We start from the raw sequence: 26,135 nt of genomic DNA on the forward strand, positions 1-26,135 counted from the left end.
GTAAGTACTCATTAATATTTGTTGAATAAATTAATAAATGCATTTCAAAAATCTGTGCATTAAAAATATTAAATATCTTAGGATACTATTTCCTTGGCTAGCCACATTACAGGAGAACAGAAACTCTGAATTTGACCTTAAAACTCTAAGATTTACAAGTTGGACTAGATTTTCCTGAGAAATAGCATGGGATACAAATTAGAACCTAAGTTCCGAGATAATTTTTTCTGGCTACTTTGTGAAATATCAGGTAAGGCATGTTAAGGATTAATTAAGTCTTTTACAGTCAAAGAGCAGTGAAACTTCACAACATGGAGAGAATTCCTAATAAATCTGGCACATAGTCTTAATTTTCACAGCCAAAGTTGACGAGTACTGTCAAAAGAGTTTCTACCATTAATGGACTTTACTAAAAAGTTTCCAGCTTGTCATCTGCTACAGTGAATTTGTCAGTATTTTTTGTGCTTGTTTTTGTTTTAATTTTTGAGCAGGACATAATTTTTGAGCAGGAAATATCAAGGACAGAAAGCTGGAAATCCATGGAAAGATGACCTGGTGGCACCATATGAAAAAATTATTAGAGTCTATACGACACTTAAGTAATTTCTCATCTCTGATCTTCAACGTCCTTTGCACATGAACCAAAGAACCTAGATTTGTCTGTCTCTGACATTCTCTATTTTAAACTATTCTAGAATTTTAGGATGAAGAGAAGAACTTCACTGAGTGAGTTTCTTGACCCCATAACGTTCAAACATAATTTTGAAAAACTAGGTCAAGATATTCAACTGTGAATTCAAGCATCTGGAGAAGAGATGAGATTAGATTATTGTTAAGGTGTCTTCTCTCCTTCAAAAGGGTAATGGAAAGGTAGGGGAATGGGAACAAAATGGCAACATGTTGGTCAGAGTAGCTCTTGGGCATATCAGCAGAACTCAGATTATTAATTCAGAGCTTTAGACTACACCGAAAGTACAGTGTAGTCTATGATGATGATATTTAATTACTTAATGTCATAAAGATCAAGAGCTCCCATATAAGAAGGGAAGCCTTTTAGATAAGAGTAGGCTTGATCTCATGAACATAAAAGAGATACCATCTACTTTAGATTTAGAAGCCTAGGCCAAAAAGGCAAATTATGTACAAAGAACTAAGTAGCACAGAGATCCTCCAGGAAAGAAAGGACCAAGTGTATATTCAAGAAATGAGTGACTTTTAATGCACTGTAGTCTAAGCATTATTTACCTTCATTGAGATGAAGGAAAAAATGTTGATGGAAAAAAATATTTTAGTCACTGTAACTGAATTTAGGTTGAAAGAAGCTCGTATCTTAACGCTTAGGTGAGTCTGTTGGAACACACAAAAAAGCTATTGTCTTAGGTGGGATCCCTTAGAAAAAGCACTTGGGTAAGAATTCTTGTTCAAAGGAATTATTGAGGGAGTGCTCAAGAGGAGTAGGGAAGCAGAATGTGTCAGAAGCAGAAAGAGCTAATCAAGAATGTAGTAGCAGCTGAAGAGCAGCTTCCATCTGATCTCTTGGGGAATGTCTGAAAGATGAATTGTGCCCCAGAGTGCATCTCACCTTGAGGGAAGAGGAATTGGTCTTTTACTAGTGCCAGCCAGTTATTGAGCAAGATCCAAAAAGTGATGGGTTCAGGACATGCTACCATAAAATACAGCTCCTTGGCATTTAAGCAAATGGCAGAAGCCAGAAGGTCACTCTCTGACCTTCTCCTGCTCCTGCCCCTGCCCCTGCCCCTTGAACCAGGCCTTAAGACCTATAAAGGACTTTTCTGAACTCCCTCTGAAGCAAGTCATAAGACCCTCATTCAAGAGGTACCATCCCTCGACCTGGAGAAAAGGAGTATCTTTATCTCTGAAGACACAAGGACACAGAGAAGGATGGTCTCAGTTCACCACAGTTTGATTGTACACCTTTTTCTCCAATAATACTTCTTGCAACTATCCACATCTTCATCAAACTTATACATAGGTTTCTGTTACTTTGGGTATTCATTTCTGAAGACTCCTATGTCACATAAACTTATTAAATGATCTTGAATGCTTTTCTCTTGTTAATCTGCCTTTTGTTGTAAGAGCCTCAACCATAAGCCAAAGAATCTGTGAGAAAAAAGAAATCGTTTCTCCCCTACAGGGAAAATAGAGAGTGTACCACGGAGGCAGCTTGCCAGTTGACAAAGATAAGTCTCCAGAGAAGGGGGAGTTAAAAATTGTCATCAATCAGTACTTACAACAGGCAGGACTTGCGTGGACCAGCTGGTAAAGGGGATTTTGCTGAGGTCCCAATAGAATCCACTTTTCTGACAAGTCTTTCACAAATTATCACTGCCTTTTCTATGTTTCTGTCCTGCCTTATATATAGTTCAGTCTTAGTATTCTCACAAACATTTGTGTCTGTTTAGTTATGTCTCTGCCATCAACTATGAGCCTTACATGAGGAAATTTGCTTTTTCAATCTTAAACCCTGGAATTTAACACAAGTGCTATTTTGGGGGAAAATAAAATTATTTTCTTTCTCATTTATTATTTTAGAAATGTCACATTTCTAGAATGATGCTCCTTTCTACCCTAAATTTTAAGCCATTAAAAATGTGTGTCCTGTAACCTCTCTGAACTTGAATAGATATTTATAAGCATGTTTTACATTTTATTTTTTCAACTCTTAGCCATATTTCATTGTGTTAAAAAGATAGTAACCATACCCTATGTCAAATCATTAAGAAAAATACACAAGCAATATTTATTTTACACTCCATCTGTCATTGAGCACTTGGTAAAGTACCAGGACTCCAGTAGGACTGTCACAGACCTCTGGGTTTCCACGTGTTCTAATGCCACCATAAACTCCTTGGCCTACTCATACACCATATGGAATTTATGCCATATTCTTCTGATATTACCAGAATGTGTAATTGAGATATTTGCCCTGCTGCCAGTATTCTAATATGAACTCATTCTGAAGTCAGGCAGGAGCTGGGTTTTTTTTTCTTTCTGATGCCTCATAAACCACCCATATCAAAACTGAACCAACTAATTAGGGTTGTAATTTATGTATGGCCAACTAAAGAGATTTTAATGGCTTATAACATATTTGCTAGCTCTAAGAACAATTCAGTGGGAACCAGATGGCTCACAGTACACCTCTTATGTTGGCTCAATCTACCTGATTTCTGCAGCTTCCAGTCAAGATTAGCTCTTCTTTGTCCTATAATTTTTTAAAGATTGTGATTTTATTTTTCTATCATTTTTCAATATGACAACATAAGCTACAAAGTAGGAGCCAAATAGTCTGATAATATGTTTCTTCTTGTCAATATGTTACTATAGAGACTTTTTGGAAAGAACAAATCAAGTTCTCTATTTGTTCAGATTTGGTAATTAGATAAAAAATTCAACCATCTGATAAAAGTAGCCATAGACTATGAGTATCAAACATACTCATAGTTTGTTTCTTCTTATAAGAAGAAAGAAGAAACAAAAATAACTGATAAGAATATAAAAACAGATAACTAATCATTTCAATAGTCAAAGAGTTGATAGCCATTTGAAGATAATTTATTTTCATGACAATAGAGCATGCACCATAAGCTAATGTACAATGTTTTTCTAGGTTACTGAATAGTCTACCACATAAAAAGATAAACTTGTCCTCCATGAATTAACAATATCATATTTATTGGCAGTGTATGATTCATGTTCATTAAAATGAAATATTTGATACAGGAATGTCTGTCATTGTTTGTTATTAGTAATAGCTATCATTTGTTGAAACTTTCCTATGTGACAAATACTCTACTTTGTGTTTCTACAAACATAATGTTATGTAATTTTTATAAAAACTTTATTGTTTTACATATAAGAAAATTAGGGCTTTGATTCTGAGATTTTTCATAATTTAAAATGGTGGAACTTGGAATTAAACTCAGATCTATATGCTTCCAAAGTTCCTACTCTTTCTAAGGGCTATAGTGAAGCTTCCTCCCTAATTTAAGTGAAGGGATAGCCATGTGTTAAGTCCATCTACTTGAGCCTCTGTTGGGATATTACTCTAAATTTATCCAGTTTGCTAAATCAAGTGACCCATTGGTCTGTGGGAAAACGAGGGCAGAGGTGAAGAAAGTGGAGAACGGTAGCCAAAGGCAGAGAGTATGACACTGTGAGAGAGAGGAAAATCAGTCTTCAACTACTGTCAGCTAAGCTAGCCTGGCAGTAACATCTGGACTGTGATGCTCTCTTGTGGAACATAACTTCACAGAACCCAATATCAGACAAGATCACTCATTCTGTGACCACAGTGGAGCAAGACAAAACAATATCACTCCACAGACAAAAACAAGGACACTGTTCAAACTACAGCAATGATCAAATATCTCCCTCACTCAGCTAATTTGAGTGACGGCTGCTTCTTTACCTATGGTTTAACTCTGCTCCATTTCTCTGCTATATAGACAAAAATTACTAAGGATTATATAATTTTTCCCACTTTGTGGCAGCACACAGTGCAGAGCAAAACTACACTGTTTTAAACACTCCCCCAAATTACCTAAAAAAAAAAAAAAAGCACAAATACGGTAACAAATCCCTCCTAACAGTCTCTTTCTGAAACCCCTAGTAGTTCCCCATGGTTTTTATTTCCCTTGGAGCAATGAGCCGATAAATCTGACTTTCTTGACTACAGAAATGTTTTTTGTCTTTGGTGGGAGGGCACTGAAGAACTCCTTCTCTAATGAAGCTCTTGGATTAGATAAGGTATTTATTTGTCACAACTACTCTTTTTGATCAGTGCTCAAGAAAGGAGTTGGCAAACTTTTTTTGTAAAGAACAAGATAATTATTATTTTTACCTTTGCAGGCCGTAGGATCTCTATTGCAACTCTTCATCTCTGCCACTGTGGCACAAAAGCAACAAAGACAGTATGTAAACAAATGAGCAAAGCTGGATTTGGTCTGTTAGGTGATTGTCTAGGGATTCTTGGATTTGATTAGCTTGATGGGACCAACTGTCGGAACCATACTGATTCATTTTTCCTTCTGAACATCTTCTCTTTCAATTGCCTTTGTTTTCTTAACTAGAATACGATTACTCTGCAGGAACTTCTTCCTATACGGTTGTCATATAAAAATGTTCTTTTGTATAGCTAGAGCTCATGTTACATAACTAGAGAATAACCTTTACACATTTGAATGGTTCCTTAAGTTTCTTCTAGAAAATGGATCAATGCAGTCATTCAAGTGAAATTACATTTTCTAAGCCATAATTCTGTACCATGTACTCTTTCAGGCACAGAGAGTGGAAGTTTTATCATTTCCTTTTAGGAGCTCAGAGCATAGTTGGAGAGTTAGCATCACAGACAATTAATAATGAAGAATAAATTACAAAAGGCTAAAAATTGAACCAAAATATATCTGCAGAGTGCAATAAAGTGAAGAGCAATAAAATGAGGTATGCCTGTCCTAAAGATCCCAAAGAGATTTAATGAGAAATAAGCAAAGCATTCTTCCTTTAAAATAGCATATGTTCCCCCAAGAGAGTCCAAATTATATCCTAAGAGATCTGTTCTAAACTACCATCTGTCCAATTTCTGGACCTATCTAGCCAGGAGTTCTAGAGTCTAGGTGTCATTTTCTTGTTCCCAGCTATTTTTTGCATATTGGCAGGTAAGAGTCCACTGCTTTCTAGGACACTTACGAAGGATGAAGTGAAGATGCTTGAGGAAAGAACAAAGCTATACAAAATTCTCTTTGAGTGATTAAAGTTTCAATCCTCAGATCAAGGCCTAGGAGTTTTTTGGGGTTATTTTTGGTTTTTTATTTTTTTCATTACACTTTAAGTTCTGGGGTACATATGCAGGTCGTGCAGGTTTGTAACATAAGTATACACATGCCATGGTGGTTTACTGCATCCATCACCCCACCTTAAACTACAATAGGTATTTCTCCTAACGTCATCCCTCTGCAATTGCCCCACCCCCTGCTATCCTTCCCCTAGCTCCCTGATTCCCCAACAGACCTCAGTGTGTGATGTTCTTCTTCCTGTGTCTATGTGTTCTCATTGTTCAACTCCCACATATGAGTGAGAACATCTGGTATTTGGTTTTCTGTTCTTGTGTCAGTTTGCTGAGAATGATGGTTTCCAGTTTCATCCATGTCCCTGCAAAGGACATGAACTCATCCTTTTTTATGGCTTCATAGTATTCCATGGTGTATATGTGCCACATTTTCTTTATCCATTCTATCATTGATGGGCATTTGGGTTGGTTCCAAGTCTTTGCTATTGTAAACAGTGCCAAAATAAACATATGTGTGTATGTGTCTCTATAATAGAATGATTGTAATCCTTTGGGTATATACCCAGAAATGGGATTGCTGGGTCAAGTGGAATTTCTATTTCTAAATCCTTGAGGAATCACCACACTGTCTTCCAGAATGGTTGAACTACTCATTCCCACCTACAGCATAAAAGTGTTCCTATTTTTCCACATCCTCTCCAGCATCTGTTGTCTTCTGATTTTTTAATAATCAACATTCTAAAAAAAGAAGATAATTTTCTCTTATTAAGTAAAGGAAAACTGATGAATCTGAATGAAGTCTGGATGATACCAGGCACAATCCTTAAGGCAGGCATTCAGTTTACTTAGGTGACAAATTCATCTATTTTTTTCAAGTTATAGTCAATTGACATTTGTCAATTGACTATAGTCAAATAATAGCCATCTAAGATCAACTAATGATTTATTTCACAGCAAATTAATTTTGCATAAAATTTATAGTAAAGAGATGTTTGGGTAAATCTAAATCTAAATAGCTTGGAGTTGAGTTTAACCAGGACGGCTGACTTGGGAGGTGTCCAGAGGTTAGCAGCCTCTGAATAGGTACCTTCTATTTCCTAGTCCTTGTCCAAGTTCCATATTTGTGGAAGTTCAGTTGCAAAAGCTATCTCCCATGAAAGGCCCCCATATTCTTAGTAGAGACTGGAACTTCTATTCCTAGGTATAAAAATTTTGCATTCCTAAATTTTATATTTTTGGCTATATGATATATTCCATCTAAAAGCTCACCAGTTATTCAGGAAACCAACAGATTCATTCCAATAAAATGGTATGAAGAAAAAGAAGATATGTGGTTCTCAAAAAAAATGTATACAAACCCAAATGTTGGTTTAATGTTTTTTAAATCAAATTATAATTAAAACGTAGCCAGGTGTTGGACTCATAGCACAGAATGACTAAGGATACAAAAAAGCAATATTAAGAATAGGGACCATATAGAGAATATGACTAAAGTTAATGTGAAAAAGGAAAGAAAACAGGAAAATAAATTCCTAAATTTTCAGACAAAATTATGACAGCATGGATTTCCATTATCTGGATTTTGTTCCATAGACCTTAGTTGGAAGACACAGTCTATCTTCAGTGTATGTAGATTTTATATTTGCAAATATACCTTCTCGTTCACATTTATTTGTAACCCCCAAACCAATAGCCTCGGTGCTTCTGAGGTCATTCACAGCGATGCAGAGTACAGTGAGAGTTGCCCAATGTGTTTGTTCCTTGCTAAGGTCCTACAGGGCAACACTCTGCCTTCTTGTTTTAGCCCACAAACAAATGTTCTTTTTTTGATATATTTCGTTCCATGTATTTGCATTTTTGTGCTTTGTGTTGGTGACTTCACTGTTTTGAAAGGCTCCCAAATATAGTGACGAAGTGCTGCCTAGCGTTCCTAAACTCAAGAAGGGTATGATGTGCATTAAGGCGAAAATAATAAGTGAAAGTTGTGAGATTCAAAATGGAGTCATTGTGTCAAACCCTGGCAAATGAACCTGAGTAAGGCCATGAAGGGAAGGCTCTAATGTATAATTTGCCTAATAACAGAAACTATCACAAGAAATGTTTTCAAACTACAGCTTACTGAGTCGGCTAGGACAGCTAGTAGCATAAGAACAGCCAGCCACTTATACAAGAACACTTGCCTAATAAACATCTCGCAAGCCCATTCACAAACTGCAGGAACCTAGCCATAACTACAAGATTACCTCTCCTGCTTACCAACTGCTGAAACCCACCACTCACAACTCACCAGCTCTTGTAAGACGTTTTCAGGGCCAACTAAATTTCTTTCGAAATAATTTGCACAAACTGCTCTTTCCCCTATAAAACCCTCACCTTTTCCTTTGTTCTCCAGACATACCAGAGGCCATCCTGGTCTAGATCTCTGTCCTGGACTGCAATCCCATTTCTCGTATATTATTCACAAATAAAATATTTGTACTTAGAGATTCATGTTTCTGTATTTTTATGGTGGCAAGCTTAACATTAGTTAAGCTTCATTGAGGCATGAATTATAGTGCTATCGATCATGATTTCAATCTAAGTAAATCAACAATATATATTAAATAAGGTGTCTTTAAACATGAAACCAGGTTTGTATTGATCAGTTGACTAAAACTTGGCCAGAGGCTTGCGGAAACATGACCTCATATTTCCCCAAGGAGCAATGATTCATGATTCTCTAATTCAGTGTCCATAACAACTTTATGAACATTACCATGAATAACAAGAATCTGCTGTATCTACATCTCTTAATGCGATCTACCAGGACTAAAGGTCTTAGGTGAAAGCAATCAGTCTTCCTACAAAGACTGATTCTTAGTGGGAAGTCTGACTTGTGACTTCTGACTCAAAGGAAATTAAATACCTAAGCACAATTTCATTTGCTTAAAATTCTTCCCATTGCCACAAAAAACATAGTCAACAACAATCTTTAATGCTCTTTACATCTCAAAGCACTATCAACTATTGGGACAGGATTTTTGCTGTACTTATTTCACAGGATCTAAAAGGATTCAAGCCACTGTTAATTGACTATCAGAATTACTTCTCCTCAAAGGTCTATTCTGTCAACCTCTTTGTTGGCTACCCTAATTATTAAGAAAACCCATCAAATTCACTTGGACATGCTCCTCCATGATCTGAAATAATCTTTAAAGTAAGCATGAACCTTTCTTTCTGAAATCTCGTAGAGTTATTTCTCTCTAAATAATATTGGACACGTATGCAATTCAATAATTTTAGTATTTATAAATCCTTTATTTGTTGAATTAAATGAATAAATACCCATTAAATTCTGATAAGCACAGTCACAATAGTTAAACTGAGTGTATTTTTCTACTAGGAGACCATAACCTTTAATAAGACCTTTATTCTGCAAAATATAATGAAAGCTTTGTATTACTAAGCTTCCATAATAGTTGTACAACACTTGCCATTCCTGACCATTCTCATCTTTAAATATATATCTTCAAAATACACATATATATATATCTTTAAATAAATATGCATCTTTAAATATCTGTTTTATACATAAAATATATTTATATTTAATAATATATATTTATTGCATTATAAAAATAATACATGCTATTATTCAGGAATACAAATAGCCTAGAAATATAGATGATTAAAAAATAAAATTCCTATTTGCTCTTTTATTTTTGTTCCTTAGGAAATAACCATGGGAAACAGTTTGGAAAAATAAATATATTCATATATCCTATTAATAAGCAAATGTGTGTTTGTGTTTGTGTGTGTGTGTGTGTGTGCGTGCACACGCGAGCACATGTGCATACAAGGGGATGAGGTGAGACTTTTCACAAATGGAATCATCCTAAAAATGTATTTATTTGCTTCTTTGATATATCCTTCTCATTTCCTCCAGATTTGTACTTCAAAAACTACCTTATTCTTTTACCTCACCTTTGTAATAAATATCCCATTGATTGAATGTAGCAGGATTCACTGGTTATTGTTTATATAGCCAGTAGGACCAGACGCTTAGGATAAAAATATAATTCGCAATTCTTATTTTTCAAGCTAATCATTGAGCGCTTGTTGTCCAATTTGGCAGTTAGTATTGCATCTCTCTCTTGATGCTTCCCCATTGAAATGTCTAAGAATCCAGGCAGTTTACTTAGGGGTCTGTTTTCCTTTCAGATGCCAAGTGGAGGGAAGTTGGAGAGTACAATCAGCCCCCTGCTGCCATTGCTTTGGCACTTTTGTTGAAAGCTGGTCCTATTGATGTGTGTCTTCCTAGTAATCTGATACCTGCTCAGCCTGTAAGTGCTGATCCCAAGATTGAGCTCCAAGTTTGCATCAACATTCACAGCCTTAGTTGTTTATCTCAAAGCAGGGCCACTGTTACCTGATGACTGGGTTATCATAGGGTCTTTAGTCTCAGCAGGGGTTGTACTGAAACCAGCCTTTCTTTTTGAGCTTACAGTCTAAACATTGGTATCATACCCTGATCTCTGGTCCTTACTCTTTTCTCAAAAGGTGTACTCATGTTGGGCTGGAGTGTCATTTTCTGCAGTAATTCACAACAATCCAACTCCATCAAAGAGGCACTAATATATCTAAATCAAAAGAGCTTGGGTTTGGTGGGCACGGTGGCTCACGCCTGTAATCCCAGCACTTTGGGAGGCTGAGGTGGTGGGGATTGTAGACTTCAGGGAGGTGCCTTCAAAAGAAAATGATTTGGAAGGGTGGTTCTCAAGATAGCTGGAGTCCTCCCATGAGATTACCTGACTCCTGTGCAAATGCACTGTTTCTTACCATTGACCAGTTCTTGATATGGAGCAGCATTTACAGACACCTTTGCTAGGCCACAAAGATTCATGCTGCAGTCTTCCTCAAAGGTAAGGGATTCTTGCTTTAATTTGTGCAACCAAGAAGATCCTCTTGAATGTTTAGATAAGAGGCAAAGAAGGCATATTCCAAAATGTCTCCATTCCACCCTCCCAGGCCAAGAAGCAGAAAACAGTTTGTTTCTTTTTCTTTCTTTCTTTCTTTTTTTTTCTTTTTTTTTGAGACAGAGTATTGCTCTGTTGTCCAAGCTGGAGTGCAGAGGCATGATTTTGGTTCACTGCAACCTTCACCTCCCGGGTTCAAGCAATTTTCCTACCTCAGCCTCCCGAGTAGCTAAGACAGGGTTTTACCATATTGGCCAGACTGGTCTCCAACTCCTGACCTCAAGTGATTGGCCCACCTTGGCCTCCCAAAGTGCTGGGATTACAGGCATAAGCCACTACACCTGGCCAAGAAGGCAGTTTCAGTCACTAAAAACTGGAAGGTTCACTTCTCCAAGTGTAAACTATGTTTGTTTATAGACAAGTAATTTTTCCATATATTAATTTTAAAAGTAGTCATATACTTAATATTCTTATTATTTTAAATCGTTTGTAGTTAATTCTCTTTGGTTTTGTCAGCGACAAATAAAACCATTGCTTCCTCTTTACTACTGTTAACATCTATTCTTTTCCTTATCCAGTAAAATTAGACAGTTCTTCCACATCAAGGTTAAAAGTGATCATAAACATCATTGCTTTGTTCTGAAATTTAAGAAGAATGTTTCCAGTGTTTCATATTAAACATGAGACTGGCATTGCTTTTTTTTTTTTTTTTCAGCATTTAAGTTCAGGGGTACATGTGCAGGATGTGCAGGTTTGTTACATAGGTAAATGTGTGCCATGGTGGTTTGCTGCACAGATAATCCCATCACCTAAGTGTTAAGCCCAGAGTCCATTAGCTACTCTTCCTGATGCTCTATCTACCCCAATACCCCCTCCAGCAGCCCCCAGTGTGTGTTGTTCTCCCCCATGTGTCCATGTGTTCTCATAATACATCTCCTACTTGTAAGTGAGAACATGCAGTGTTTCGTTTTCTGTTCCTGCATTAGTTCACTGAGGACAATGGCTTCTAAATCCATCCATGTCCCTGCAAAAACATGATCTAATTCTTTTTATGATTACATAGGATGCCATGGTGTATATGCATGACATTTTCTTTATCTAGTCAATCATTGATGGACATTTAAGTTGATTCCATGTCTTTGCTATTGTGAATAGTGCTGCAATGAACATATGTGTGCATGTATCTTTATAACATAATTATTTATATTCCTTTGGGTATATACTCAGTAATGAGATTGCTGGGTCAAATGATATTTCTGCCTCTAGGTCTTTTTTTGTTTGTTTAATTTTGAGTCTCACCTTCTCACCCAGGCTGGAGTGCAGTGGTGTGATCTTGGCTCACTGCAACCTCTGCCATCCAGGTTCAAGCAATCCTCCTACCTCAGCCTTCTGAGTATCTGAGACTACAAGCATGCACCACCACACCCAGCTAATTTTTGTATTTTTAGTAAAGACAGGGTTTCATGATGTTGGCCAGGCTGGTCTCAAACCCCTGACCTCAGGTGATCCACCAGCCTCTGACTCTCAAAGTGCTGGGATTGCAGGCATGATCCACCATGCCTGGCTTGCCTCCAGGGCTTTGAGGAATTGCCACACTGTTTTCCACAATGGTTGAACTAATTTACACTCTCATCAACAGTATAAAAGTTTTTCTCCAAACCACTGTTGTTCACAATGGTTGAAATAATTTACACTCTCAACAGTGTAAAAGTATTTCTTTTTCTCCACTCTTTTGAGACGTGTCTGTTCATGTTCTTTGCCCACTTTTTAATAAGTTGTTTTTTTTTGTATCCATTTGCTTAGATTTCTTATAGGCTAGATATTAGATCTTTGTCAGGTGGGTTCAATGCAGAAATTTCTCCCATTCTGTACATTGTTTATTCTGTTGATAGTTTCTTTGCTGTGCAGTAGCTCTTTAATTAGATCCCATTTGTCGATTTTTGCTTTTATTGTAATTGCTTTTGATGTTCTCATCAATAAAACTTTGGTTGTGCCTATGTCCTAAATTGTATTGCCTTGACTTTCTCCTGGAGTTTTTATAGTTTTGTGTTTTACATTTAATTCTTTAATCCATCTTGAGTTAATTTTTGTATAAGGAGTAAGGAAGAGATCCAGTTTCAATTTTTTGCATATGACTAACCAGGGACTGGCACTGTTCTAAATGATGACTAGGTTTTACTTCTCTGTTTTGCTTTTAATTAATATGTTAATTATTTTTAATGTCATCCTCACCTTCTTATAAAGAACTTTGCTTAGTTATGTCATATTATTCTTTTAATTTACAACTGAATCCTATAGTTCATATTTTAATTTAGGATTTTTTTTTATCAAGATTAATAAATTGAATGTGTAAGTATTGTTTTTCATACTACTTGTGTCAAATGTATTATCTTCCAAAAAATAAAGAATTTTGGTGTTTGTCTTATTTCTCCATGCTCCTGATCTACAAATCACATCAGAAAATGTGCTTTTTAAAGTTATGAAATAATTAACCAGTAAAATATGTAAGACTACTTTGTCATTTTAATTTTTTAATTTTAGAAGATAGTTTTCCAATAATTTTGTCAGAATTTTCTGTGCTGCTTCTGTTTTCTTTTACTAATGTCAATTTTGATCATTTATATTTTCTTTTTTAAAATAATCAATATTTTCCAGGTTATAAGTGTATTTGCATAATATAAGGCTTGTTATCTTGTTTTTTCCCCAATTTCCTTACTCTCTATAAATTATTTGCTTTTCATTTTCAATTTTGTGTGATTTTGCTTACTCTCATTTTTTCTTGATTAGAATTATGTTATAATGTGTGTAATTTACTTATAATATACTTTAATATAGACAGTGTGATATTATCTATGTGTTAGTCTAAGCTATACCTAAGGCAGAAAACGCTTGTTAAATTAATCATAAATTAACAGAACAGGACTGGTTATCTAGCATTCTAATTAAGAAAGGTACATTTCAGATATGACTACTGTAAGTGCTTCAGCTATTGACATATCAGATCTACAAGAAGCTTTGGGAATTAATATAATTAGTGTCAGAAACAATTTTTCACCAATAAAAATAGTAACTTTTTATTCTATATAAGAAATGTTATAGTAGACTCCTACATGCTAAGAGAATTCAGTAAACATGATACTCTGGGTATTCTTAGCCCAAAACGTAAAGGGACTGTGTATTAGTGAAGGTTCTCTAGAGGGACAGAATAATAGGATAAATGTATGTATGAAGGGGAGCTTATTAGAATTGACTCGCATGATGACAGGGTGAAGTCTCACAATAAGCTGTCAACAAGCTGAGGCGCCAGGAAGCCAGTTCAAGTCCCAAAACCTTAAAAGTAGGGAAGCTCATAGTGCAGCCTTCAGTCTGTTGCCAAAGGCCAGAGAGTCCCTGATAAATCACTGGTGTAAGTCCAAGAGCCCAAAAGCTGAAGAACCTGGAGTCTGATGTTCAAGGGCAGAAAGCATCCAGCAAAAGAGAAAGATGGAGGCCAGAAGACTTAGCCAGTCTAGTCTTTCTACTTTTCCATTTTCTATTTTTATCCTAGCGGAACTGGCAGCTGATTAGATGGTGTCCACCCATAATGAGGATGGGTCTGCCTCTCCCAGTCCCACGGACTCAAATGTTAATCTCTCTTGGCAACACCCTCACAGTTACACCCAGGAACTATACTTTGCATCCTTCAATCCAATCAAGTTGACAATATTTATTATCACAGACTGGTAACTTTTCCTCTCTGCCTCTTAAAATCCAGAAGCCTTGCTATAAGAAGCCCAAGCCACATGGAATGACCACATGGAAGAAAAACAAACTTCAAATTAATAGTTCCAGTTGAATTCCTAGCCAAGAGCTGGCACCAACTTCAAGCTGTTTGAGTGAGACATCCTGCATGTTCCAGCTCAGTCAAGCCCTGGGTTAATGCAGTCCCAACTGATATCACTTGGAGCAGAACTACACAGCTGATCCCAGTCAGCCTAAAGAATTATGAAAAAGATGATAAAATTACTGTTGTTTTAAGACATTACATTTTGGGTTGGTTTTTTAAGTATCAGTAAATCATCAGATCAACCACGTTTAGTTGAACAGGCTGTAAGAATTTTTAAAAAGGAATTCAAGGGGCAGAGCAAGATGGTAGAATAAAATATTCCACTAATTATCCCCACACTATACAGGAACACCAAATTCTAAAAACCATCTTCACACACACACAAAAAGCACCTTCACAAGAACCAAAAATCAGGGGAACAATCACAGTACCTAGTTTTAACCTCATATTGCTGAAAGATGCACTGGAGTGGTTAGGAAAGATGGTCTTGAATCACAGACACCATCCCCTCATTGGTTTGGCTGCATGGAATGGAAACAGAATTTGTGCACTTAGGGAAAAGAGAGCACTACAGTGACTGGGGGACTTTGCATTGTACTGAGTCCTACCCTGTCACAGCAGAAAATAGAATCATGTTGAACTCAGCCAGTGGCCACCCACAAAGGGAGCATTTGGAAAGGCCCTTGCTTGAGGGGAAGAGTCCATCTCAGTGACTGGGAATTGACTTTCAGCAAGTCTTGCCACAGCAGGCTAATGTGCTCTGGAGTGCTAAGTGAACTTGAAAGCAGTGTAGGAAACAAAAACTGCAATTCTTAGGCAAGTCCCCATGATGTCCTCGGCTTAGTGCCAGTGGACAGGAGCAGCACATGACCTAGTGTGACAACAGACAGGGTGGCTAGGGGAGTGCTTCCAGCACCTCTCCCTTAATCCTAGGCACTGTAGCTTTCAGTAACAAAAGTGACTCATTCCTTCTGCTTGAAAACAGAAAAGAGGACTTTGTCTTGCATATTGGACATCAGCTCAGCCATAGTAGGACAGAGCACCAGGCAGAGTTTTGAGGCCCCAATCCCAGGCCGTAGGTCCTGGACAACATTTATAGACACATCCTAGGTAAGAAGAGAACCCACTGCCTTGAAGGGAAGTACCCAGTCCTGACACGATTCATCACCTGCTGACTAAAGAGACCTTGGGCCCTGAATAACCAACAGTGATAATCAGATAATATGCCATTGACCTTGGGTGAGACTGAGATGTGCTGGCATCAGGTACCAGCTTGACCACAGTGGAAAAGAGCACCAAGTATACTCTTGGGGTCCCTGATTCCAGGACTAGGCTCTTGGACAGTATTTCAGTACCTGCTCTGGGCCAGAGAGGAGTCCACTGCCCTGAAGGATGAGTCTTAGGTCTGGTAGCATTCACCATAAGCTGACTGAAGAATCCTTGGGCTTTAAGTACACATTGGAGGTGGCCTTGCAGAACTTTGTGTGAGCCAGTGGTGGTGGCCACAGGGAAAGACTCCTCTGCCTGTGGAATAAGGAGGGAAGAGTGGGAGGGACTTTTTCTTATAGTTTGATACAAGCTTAGATGCCATAGAATAAAACATCAGGTAGATTTCTAAGGACTTAGATTCTAATCCCTGGCTCCAAGACAGCATCTCTGGACCCACATAGGGCCTGGGAGAACTTGCCACCATGAAGGGAGAGACGCAAATGGCTGGCTTCTCCACCTTCTGATTGCAGAGCCCTGAGGCCTTGAGCAAGCAAGGTGGTAGCCAGGCAGTGGTTACAGAGGGCCTTGGGTAAGACCTAGTGCTGTGCTGGCTTCAGGTCTGACCCAGGGCAGTTCCAGTGTTGATACAGGGGTGCTTGCATCATCTCACCCAAAGTTCCAGATGGCTCAGCACAGAGAGAGAGAAAGATGGCATTTGTCTGGGAGAATGTAAGGAAGGAGAACAAGAATATCTATCTCGTAATCCAGAGCATTTTTCCAGATCTTATACAAGACCACTAAGATAGTACCTTTACAAGCCTGTAAGAACCACACCATTACTGGGCTTGGGGTCCAAGTCCTTTCTAATTCCTTGGACGCCTTCCCAAGAAGAACAAAGATTGCAAAGTCCAGACTGTGAAGACTGCAATAAATAATCTAACTCTTCAATGCCTGGACACTGATGAACATCTACAAGCATCAAGACCAGCCAGGAAAATGGCCCCACCAAATTAACTAAATAAGGCACCAGAGACCAATTCTGAAGAAACAGAGATATATGACCTTTAGGACAAAATCACCTTTGCTAAAAGAAAGAAAGAAAGGAAAGAAGAAAGAGATCAAAAAACAGTAAGAAAACAAATAATAAAATGGTAAGAGTAAGCTCTTATTTATCAATAATAACATTGCATGCAAATGGAGCAAACTCTTCAATAAAAAGACAGAGGGTGGCTGAATGGGTTAAAAAGTAAGACCTGTTGCCTAAAAGATCTGCTTCATCTATAAATCCACACTTAGACTTAAAAGAAAGAGATGAAAAAAGATATTCCATGCCAATAGAAACCAAAAAAGAGCAGAACTAGCTATACTTATATCAGACAAAACAGATTTCAAGACAAAAACTGTAAGAAGAGACAAATAAGGTCATCATATAATTTGATAAAGCAGTCAATTCAGCAAGAGGATATGACAATTATAAATACATACACAGTAAACACGGGAGCATCCAGACATATAAAGTAAATATTATTAATACTAGAGATAAAAAGAGAGATAAGCCTCAATACAGTAATAGCTGGAGATGTCAACATCCCACTTTTAGCATTCAACGGATTTTTCTGAACAAAGAAATCAACAAAGAAACATTGGACTTAAACTGTACTGTAGACCAAAGGGGCCTAAAAGGTATTTACAGGACATTTCATCTAACGGCTGCAGAATACACATTATTTTTAGCAGATGGATCATTCTCAAGGAGAGACCACATGTTACATCACAAAACAAGTCTTAAGACATTCAAAATAATTGAAATAATATTATGCATCTTCTCTGACCACAATATAACCAGAAATTAATAACAAAATGTTTGGAAATTATACAAACCCATGGAAAGTAAATGATATGCTCCTGAATGATCAAAGAAGGTCAAATGAAAAAGAAGAAAACTGAAATTATGTTTGAAATAAATAATAATGAAAACACAGCATGCCAAAACCTATGAGATTCAGCAAAAGCAATACTAAGAGGGAAATATTTAGCTATTAGTACCTATATCACACACACACACACATCTCAAATAAATAACCTAACTTTGTATCTCAGAGAACTAGAAAAGCAAGAGCAAACAAAACCCAAAATTAGTAGAAGAAAATACATAATCGAGATCAGAGCGGAAATAGGTGAAATTAAAATGAAGAAAATAATACAAAAGATAAATAAAACATAGTGTTGGGTTTTTGAAAATAATAAAATTGACAAATTTGTAGCCAAACTAAGAAAAAACAAGAGAAGACCCGAATAAATAAAATCAGAAATGAAAAGATAGATATTACAAGTGATTCTGCAGAAATTCAAAGGATTACTAGTGGCTACTATGAGCAACTATATGCCAATAAATTGGAAAATCTAAAGTAAATGGATAAATTCCCAGACACTTATAACCTGCAAGGTTGAGCTATGAAGAAATTCAAAACCTGAATAGACCAGTAACAAGTAACGAGACTGATGCCATAATAAATCTACCAGTAAAGAAAAAGCTGGGATGTGATGACGTCACTGCTGAATCCTACTTTTAAAGAACTAATACTAATCCTAGTCAAACTAGTCCAAAAAACAGAAAAGGAGGGAATATGTACAGGCCCATTCTAGGCAGCCAGCATTACCCTTGAAACCAAAACCAGAAAATGACATATCAAAAAAAGGAAAACTACATGCCAATATCCCTGTTGAATATTGATGAAAAAATCCTCAACAAAATACCAGCACGCCAAATCCAACAACACATTTAAAAGATCATTTATCATGACCAAGTAGGATTTATCCCAAGGATGCAGGAATGATTCAACATATTCTAATCAATCAATATGATACAGTATATCAACAGAATGAAGTACAAAAACGATATCATTATTTCTATTGATGCTGCAATAAGCATTTGTTATAATTCAATATCTCTTCATGATAAAGACAATAAAAAAAATTGTGTATGGAAGGAACATACCTCACCAGAATAAAAACCATATAGTACAGACCTACAGCTAATATCATAATGAATGGGGAAAAACTGAAAGTCTTTCCTTTAATATCTGGAAGAAGACAAGGATGTCCACTGTCACCAGTATTATTCAACATATTACTGGAAGTCCTAGATAGAGCAATCTGACAAGAAAAAGAAATTACATGCATTCAAATTGGAATGGAAAACGTCAAATTAGACTTATTTGCAGATGGTATGATCTTATATTTGGAAAAACCTAAAGATTCCACTAAAAATCTGTTAGAATTGATAAACAAATTTAGCAAAATTGCAGGATTTAAAATCAACATACAAAAATCAGTAGCATTTCTATATGCCACGACAGAACAATTTGAAGAGAAATAAAAAATGTAATCCCTTTTACAACAGCCATAAATACACCAAAAAACTTCACCAAGTTAAACACTGAAAAACTTCACTACGAAGTGAAAGATCTCTCAGTGAAAACTTTAAGACACTGATAAAAGAAATTGAAGAGGACACACAAAAATGGAAAGAGACTGCATTTTGAGAATAGAAGACTGGAAAAATCAATATTGTTAAAATATTCATACTATCCAAAGCAATCTACAGATTCAGTACAAGCCCTCTCAAAATACCAATGATATTCTTTACATTTAAAAAAAAAATCCTAAAATTGATATGAAACCACAAAAGACTCAGAATAATAAATGTCATAGTAGACTTCTACATGCTAAGAGAATTCAGTAAACGTGGTACTCTGGATATTCTTAGCCCAAAACATAAAGGGACTGTGTATTAATGAAGGTTCTCTGGAGGGACAGAATAATAGGCTAGATGTATGTATGAAGGGGAATTTATTAGAATTGACTCACATGATGACAAGGTGAAGTCTCACAATAAGCTGTCAACAAGCTGAGGACCCAGGAAGCCAGTTCAAGTCCCAAAAGCGCAAATGTAGGGAAGCTGAGCCTTCAGTCTGTGGCCACATAGACTGGGGATTCCTCCCAGTCCAAACCGTGTAGTCTTCCAGGTTCCAGCAGAGGAAAAATGGCAGACTGGAGCTGCAATGATGGCTGCTGCCCCTCCCCCGGGGAGCTCAGTCATCTTAGGCAGCTGGCAGCTGCAGTGTTGACAGCCACACCCCCCCTGGGGAACTCAGTAGTCTTAGGCAGTCTCCACCAACTCTTGCCAGTATATGATTTGCAAATATTTTCTCTTATTCCATGTTGCTTTCTTACTCTGGTTGTGTCTTAATGCACAGATTATTTTTAAGTTTGATTTGTTCCAATTTATCTGTTTTTTCTTTCGTTGCCTGTTTTTGCTGTTATACCCAGAATTTGTTGCCAAATCCAATGTTATGAAGATTTATCCATTTCCTTCTAAGACTTTTTTAGTTTTAGCTTTTGCCCAGACCAATGTTTTGGAGAGTTTCTCCAGGGCTTTCTTGAAGGAGTCTTATAGTTTGAAGGCTTAGATTTGTTTTTAATCCATTTGGATTTGATTTTGTATATGGGGTCAAGTTCCATTCTTTTGCCTAAGAATAGCCTGTTTTGCCAGCACCATTTATTGAAAAGATTGTATTTTCCTCATACATGTTCTTGGCATCTCTACTGAAAGTTTGTACTGAATCTGTAGTCTTTGATTAATTTTGAGACAATTTTATAAATGGCATAAGGTAGAAGTTTAAACCCATTCTTTTGCATTTAGTTTTTCCATCATCATTTGTTGAAAAGATTGCCTTTTACTCTTCAAATGGTCTTGGCACTTATTTCAGAAATCATTTGCCATATACATGAGGGTATTTTCTGGGCTTTTTCTTTTCCATTATTCTGTATGTCATTCTTTATGCCACTACAAAACTGTTTTGATTACCATATATTTAAGTTGAATTTTGAAACCAGGAAGTGTGAGACCTCTAACCTTGCTTTTCTTTTTCAAAATTGTTTGGGCTATTCAAGGACCCTTGAAATTCCATATGGATTTTTAAGATAGGTTTTTTCATTCCTGGAAAAAAAAAAGACTGAGATTTGGAATAAGAATTACATCAAATCTGTAGAGCACTTTAGGTATTATTGATATAACAATATTACAAAGTTTTCCAGTCCACAGACATGGGATTTTTAAAATTTGTGTCCTCTTTAGTTGCTTTCAGCCACGTTTTAAATTTTCAGTGTAGAAGTCCCCCACATCTTTGGTGGAATTTATTCTTAAATATTTTATTATTTTTGATGATATTGTAAATGGAATTGTTTTCTTGATTTCCTTTCTGAATTGGTCATTGTTAGTATACAGAAACACACGTGATTTTATGTGTTTAATTCGTATCCTGAAACTGCTAACTTCTCTCATTAATTCTCACACTTTTATTAATTAATTGAAGAATATGTAGATTTTTCTAAATATAAGGTTGTATCTTCTGCAAATAGAGATAATTTTACTTCTTGTTAGAATTTAGATGCCTTTTATTTCTTTTTCTCTCTTAATTGCTCTGGCTATGGTTTCCAGTACTATGTTAAACACTTGTAATTTTTTATTTTTGTGGGTACATAGTAGGTGTATATATATGAGACACATGAGATGATTTTGTACAGGCATGCAATGCATAAAAATCACATCACAGGATATGGGGTTTTCAACCCTTCAAACATTTATCCTTTGAATTAGAAACAATCCAATTATAGACTTTTAGTTATTTCAAAATGTACAATTAAATTGACTATACCCAACCTGTTGTGCTATCAAATACTACATCTTATTTATTCTTTCTAAGTCTTTTTTTTTTTGGCACCCATTAATCCCCACTTCTCCCCAGATCCCCTACTACCCTTACTAGCCTGTAGTAACACATTCTACTCTCGATCTCCATGGGTTCAACTGTTTTAATTTTTAGCTTCCACAAGTAAGTGAGAGCATGAGAAGTTTGTCTTCCTTTGCCTGGCTCATTCCACTTAACATAATGACCTCCAGTTACACCTATATTGTTGCCAATGACAAGGTTTCATTCTTTTTTATGGATGAATAGTACTCCATTGTATATATGTATCACATTTTCCTTTTTCGTTCTTTTGTTGATTAATACTTAGGTTGTTTTCAAATCCTGGCTATTGTGAATAGTGCTGCAATAAATATGAGAGTACACATCACTCTTTGATACTTCGATTTCCTTTCCTTGAGGTGTATACCTACTAGCAGGGTTACTAGATTGTATGATAGCTCTATTTTTAGTTTTTGGAGGAACTTCCAAACTGTTCTCCAAAGTGGTTGTACTAATTTACATTCCCACTAACAATGTATAATGGTTTCATTTTCCTCCACAACCTCACCATTTATTATTGCCTGTCATTTGGATAAAAGCCATTCTAACTAGGGTGAGATGATAAATCATTATAGTTTTGATTTAAATTTCACTGATGCTCAATGATGTTCAGCATGTTTTCATGTGACTGCCATTCTTATGTCTCCATTTGAGGAATGTCTATTCAGAATATTTACTCAGTTTTAAATCAGACTATTAAGTTTCTTTCTATAAAGTTATGTCAGTACCTCATATATCCTAGTTATCAATCCCATGTCAGATGGGTAGTTTGCAAATAATTTTTCTCATTCTGTGGGTTGTATCTTTGCTTTGTTGTTTCCTTTGCTGAGCAGAAGCTTCTTAACTTGATGTGATTCCATTTGTCCATTTGCGCTTTGGTTGCCCATATTTGTGGATTATTATTTGAGAAACTTTTGCCCAGACCAATGTCCTGGAGAGTTTCCTCAGTGCTTTCTTGAAGGAGCTTCATAGTTTGAAGCCTTAGATTTAAGGTTTTAATCCATTTTGATTTAATTTTGTATATGGTGTGAAATGGGGTCAAGTTTCATTCTTCTGTACATGAATACCCTGTTTTGCCAGCACCATTTATTGAAAAGACTGTCTTTTCCTCAATACATGTTTTTGGCATCTTTATTGAAAATTAGTTCACTGTGGGTATATGAATTTGTTTCTCATTTCTCTGTTCTATTCCAGTGGTTTATGTGTCTATTTTTATGCAAGTATCATGCTATTTTATTATAGCACCGTAGTTTAATTTGAAGTCAGGTAATTTGATTCCTCCAGTTATGTTCTTTTGCTCAAGGTCTATGGCAAATACTGTATGCTTTCACATATATGAGGTTCCTAGAGCAGACAAACTCAGAGCCAGAATGGTGGTTTCCAGGGGCTGGGGTGGGGTGAATGGGTAATTATTGTTTAATGGTCATGGAGTTTTAGTTAGGAAAAATGAAAAGTTTCTGCAGATGAATGGTGGTGGTGGTTACACAACAATAAAAATGGACTTAATGTTACTGATCTATACCCTTAAAAATAGTTTAAATAGTAAATTTTATGTTTTTATTTGCTAGATAAAAACAGTTATAGAGATTGGATGCACAACAACATGAATGTGCTTAACACTACTGAACTGTAAGTTAACTGAAAAATAAGATGCTAAATTTTATGTTATGTGTATCTTACCACAATTAAAAATTAAAAAAAAAATTCAAACAAAAACCTTAAGAAGGAATTACCCTTTAGTCTTACCAATTATACATGAAATTTGATGTCTAATTGTCCTATGTCCAGCCATTGAGTTGGAGGATTTGTGAACTAATGCCGACTGTAGTTGGCAGCAGAATATAAGAGCAATTGAAATTTGTCAGGTCTGGCTCAAATAAATGACTTTTTGTAGGCTGTGAACAGAGCAGTTAAAAGAACAGGAAGTTTAAAGTTTATCAAGAGTGATGTGGAAAGAGTGATGTAAGTAGCTACAAGAGACCATCCCCTTACAGAAACAATGAAAACCAACCCAAAGTGTAAGAATCAACTTGGCCAGAATGCTGGAAAACAGTATAAGGTTTAGAGTAAATAAGCGAGTGTGAAATGAAGAAAGAAGCAATTTTAAAATGACAGGAAAACTCTGTGGTGTTTATACATGCCGTTTTCCCACCCCTTCCCCAGTGTAGTAGCAGTCTTGAAGAGAGCAGCCTACATTCCCAGTGTGGAACCCTGGTCCCCGAACCTAGAGGAAACAGCATAGACCTTATTCAGAAAGAATTACGTTTGGTCTAACTTATCTGGGACTACCAGGAAGACTAATTCAAGAAATTTGGCTTTGTTTGGCCTAACCTAGAATCCACACAGGATTGAAGAGTAGAGGGTATTTTTCAAAAGGATAGTAAGACTAACAAGCAACCCATAGATACCTGGAGCAAAAGATTACAGTTAAACATACAATACAGTGTTCACCACCTGGGATTAAAAACTGAGGAGAGTTTCTTTGGAAATTAGAACATTCAGAAGTGACTGTATAACCTAGGGAATTCAGAAAGCTACACGTATACCCAAGCCAGATGCATACTCAGAAAACAACAACAGTAACTGTAAGGTCTATTGCCGAGTTAAATGAGGAAATGAGGCTGGAATAAGAAAAGTAAAAGCCAATTTATTCAGCTCCCAGGCAAGGTTCTATGGTCCGGGAAAGGGGCCAGAGAAGTCGCACCTGGCTGTTTAGGGCATGGGGTTTTATGGGGAGGGGAGGCAATTGATTGGCTTTTGGGAAACAAAGTGAAGGCAGCTTATTGGCTGTTGGGAAACAGGATTTACATGGAGCGAGCTTTCATTGGTAGGTGGGCAGGACTTTGGGTAAGTGGGACTTGATTGGCTGTTGGGGAAACAAAGCGAAGGCAGCTTTATTGGCTGTTGGGAAACAGGATTTACATGGAGCGAGCTGTCATTGGTAGGTGGGCGGACTCTGGGTAAGTTGGCTGGCTGGGGGCTATTGGGCAGGGTTTGGTGGGGCTTCTTTAACATTTTTCGGTGGGGTTTTTCAATGATGGGCTGGGGTTGAGTGTATAGTTTGGTGCTGAGTGTGGGCTTGGGTATGGTATGCAGAGGCAGGTGTGGGGAAGCCATGTGGCGAGGCCAGATAATGAGATTGAGGTGATGACATAGTTATCAGGCACGGAGAGGGGTGGGTGTGTCCATTCAGCTCCCCGCGAGGCAACCCTTACAGTAACAATTCCAAGTTTTTACCTCTGGCTGATCTCCAGGCTAAAAGCAAGCAGACAGTGGAGAGGAAGGTGGAATTCTGAATGATGGAACTAAGAATTAAAGAAGTGCCCCACTACAGAGCCAATCCGCAAAGAGTAGGAGTGAGTTTTATCTTTATTTTTTTCCTTTATTTCTCCCTCAGTTGCAATCTCTATTCCTGGCATTCAAGGAAATCTGTCAAAACACCAGCTGAACAAAAAATAAAGGAACATAAATTTCAGAGGCAACACATGACTAGGAATACAAACTTTACAACATTAATTCAGAAAATTGCTTCAAAAACAAACAATATAAAGCAAAAAACAACAAAAAAATCTTGAAGAGTGGAAAGATTCTGATTTCCAGTTAGTACATTTTAATATTGAAAATGTTCAATTTTCCATGGAAAATTATGAAGCATGAAAAGAAATAAGAAAGTGTAGTCCATTCACAGAAGAAATTCATAAAAACTGTACTTGAGGAAGTATAAACATTGGGTTTACTACACAAAGATTTAACTCAACCATCTTAAATATGCTCAAGGAGCTAAAGGAACCCAGGAGAACAATGTATGAATAAATAGAAAATATCAACAAATATATAGAAATTAAAAAGAAACAAGAGTCATTTTTAAAAAATATTTTCCTGCTTTTATTATTTTCAACTGACACATAACAATTGTACATATTTAAGGGGTAAAGTGTGATATCTTGATACATGTATGCAATGTGTAATGATCAAATCAGGGTAATTAGCACATATATCCCCTCAAACATTTATAATTTGTGTTGGGAACATTCAAAATTAACTCTTCTGTTTGAAATTAAATAATAAATTATTATTAACTATACTCATCCTACAGCGCTATAGAACGCTAGAACTTATTTCTCCTATCTAGCTGTAATTTTGTATCTGTTAACAAACGTCTCTCTATCACCTCCATCCCTACACATTACCTTTCCCAGCCACTAGAAACCACTATTTGATTCTATAATTCTATGAAATTAATTTTTTTAGCTTCTACATATGAACATTCAATATTCATTTTCCTGTACCTGGCTTATTTAACTTACCCAAATGTCCTCCAAGTTCATCTACGTTGCTGTGAATGACAGGATTTCATTCTTCTTTCTGGTTGAATATTATTCCACTGTGTATGTATGCTACATTTTCTGTTCATCTTTTGATGGACACGTATGCTTAGTCCATATCTTGGATATTGTGAATAGTGCTTCAATAAACATAGGAGTATGTGTTTTTGACATTTTGATTTCCTATCCTTTGAGTAT

General features: G+C 36.5%; 1 long non-coding RNA gene across 1 annotated transcript; it reads right to left on the reverse strand.

The window, feature by feature from the left end:
* Positions 1–3,006: 3,006 nt before the first annotated feature.
* On the reverse strand, positions 3,007–11,908 carry LOC116552639. The gene is made up of 3 exons (XR_004269475.1): positions 11,605–11,908; positions 11,036–11,037; positions 3,007–3,019 (listed from the first exon to the last, which is right to left on the reverse strand). It is a non-coding gene; the product is annotated as an uncharacterized LOC116552639 (long non-coding RNA).
* Between the last annotated feature and the right edge of the window lie 14,227 nt (positions 11,909–26,135).

This window comes from Sapajus apella, unplaced genomic scaffold (genome assembly GCF_009761245.1).
Source record: "Sapajus apella isolate SASKATOON/1434 unplaced genomic scaffold, GSC_monkey_1.0 scaffold12, whole genome shotgun sequence".
NCBI classification, from domain to species: Eukaryota; Metazoa; Chordata; class Mammalia; order Primates; family Cebidae; genus Sapajus; species Sapajus apella.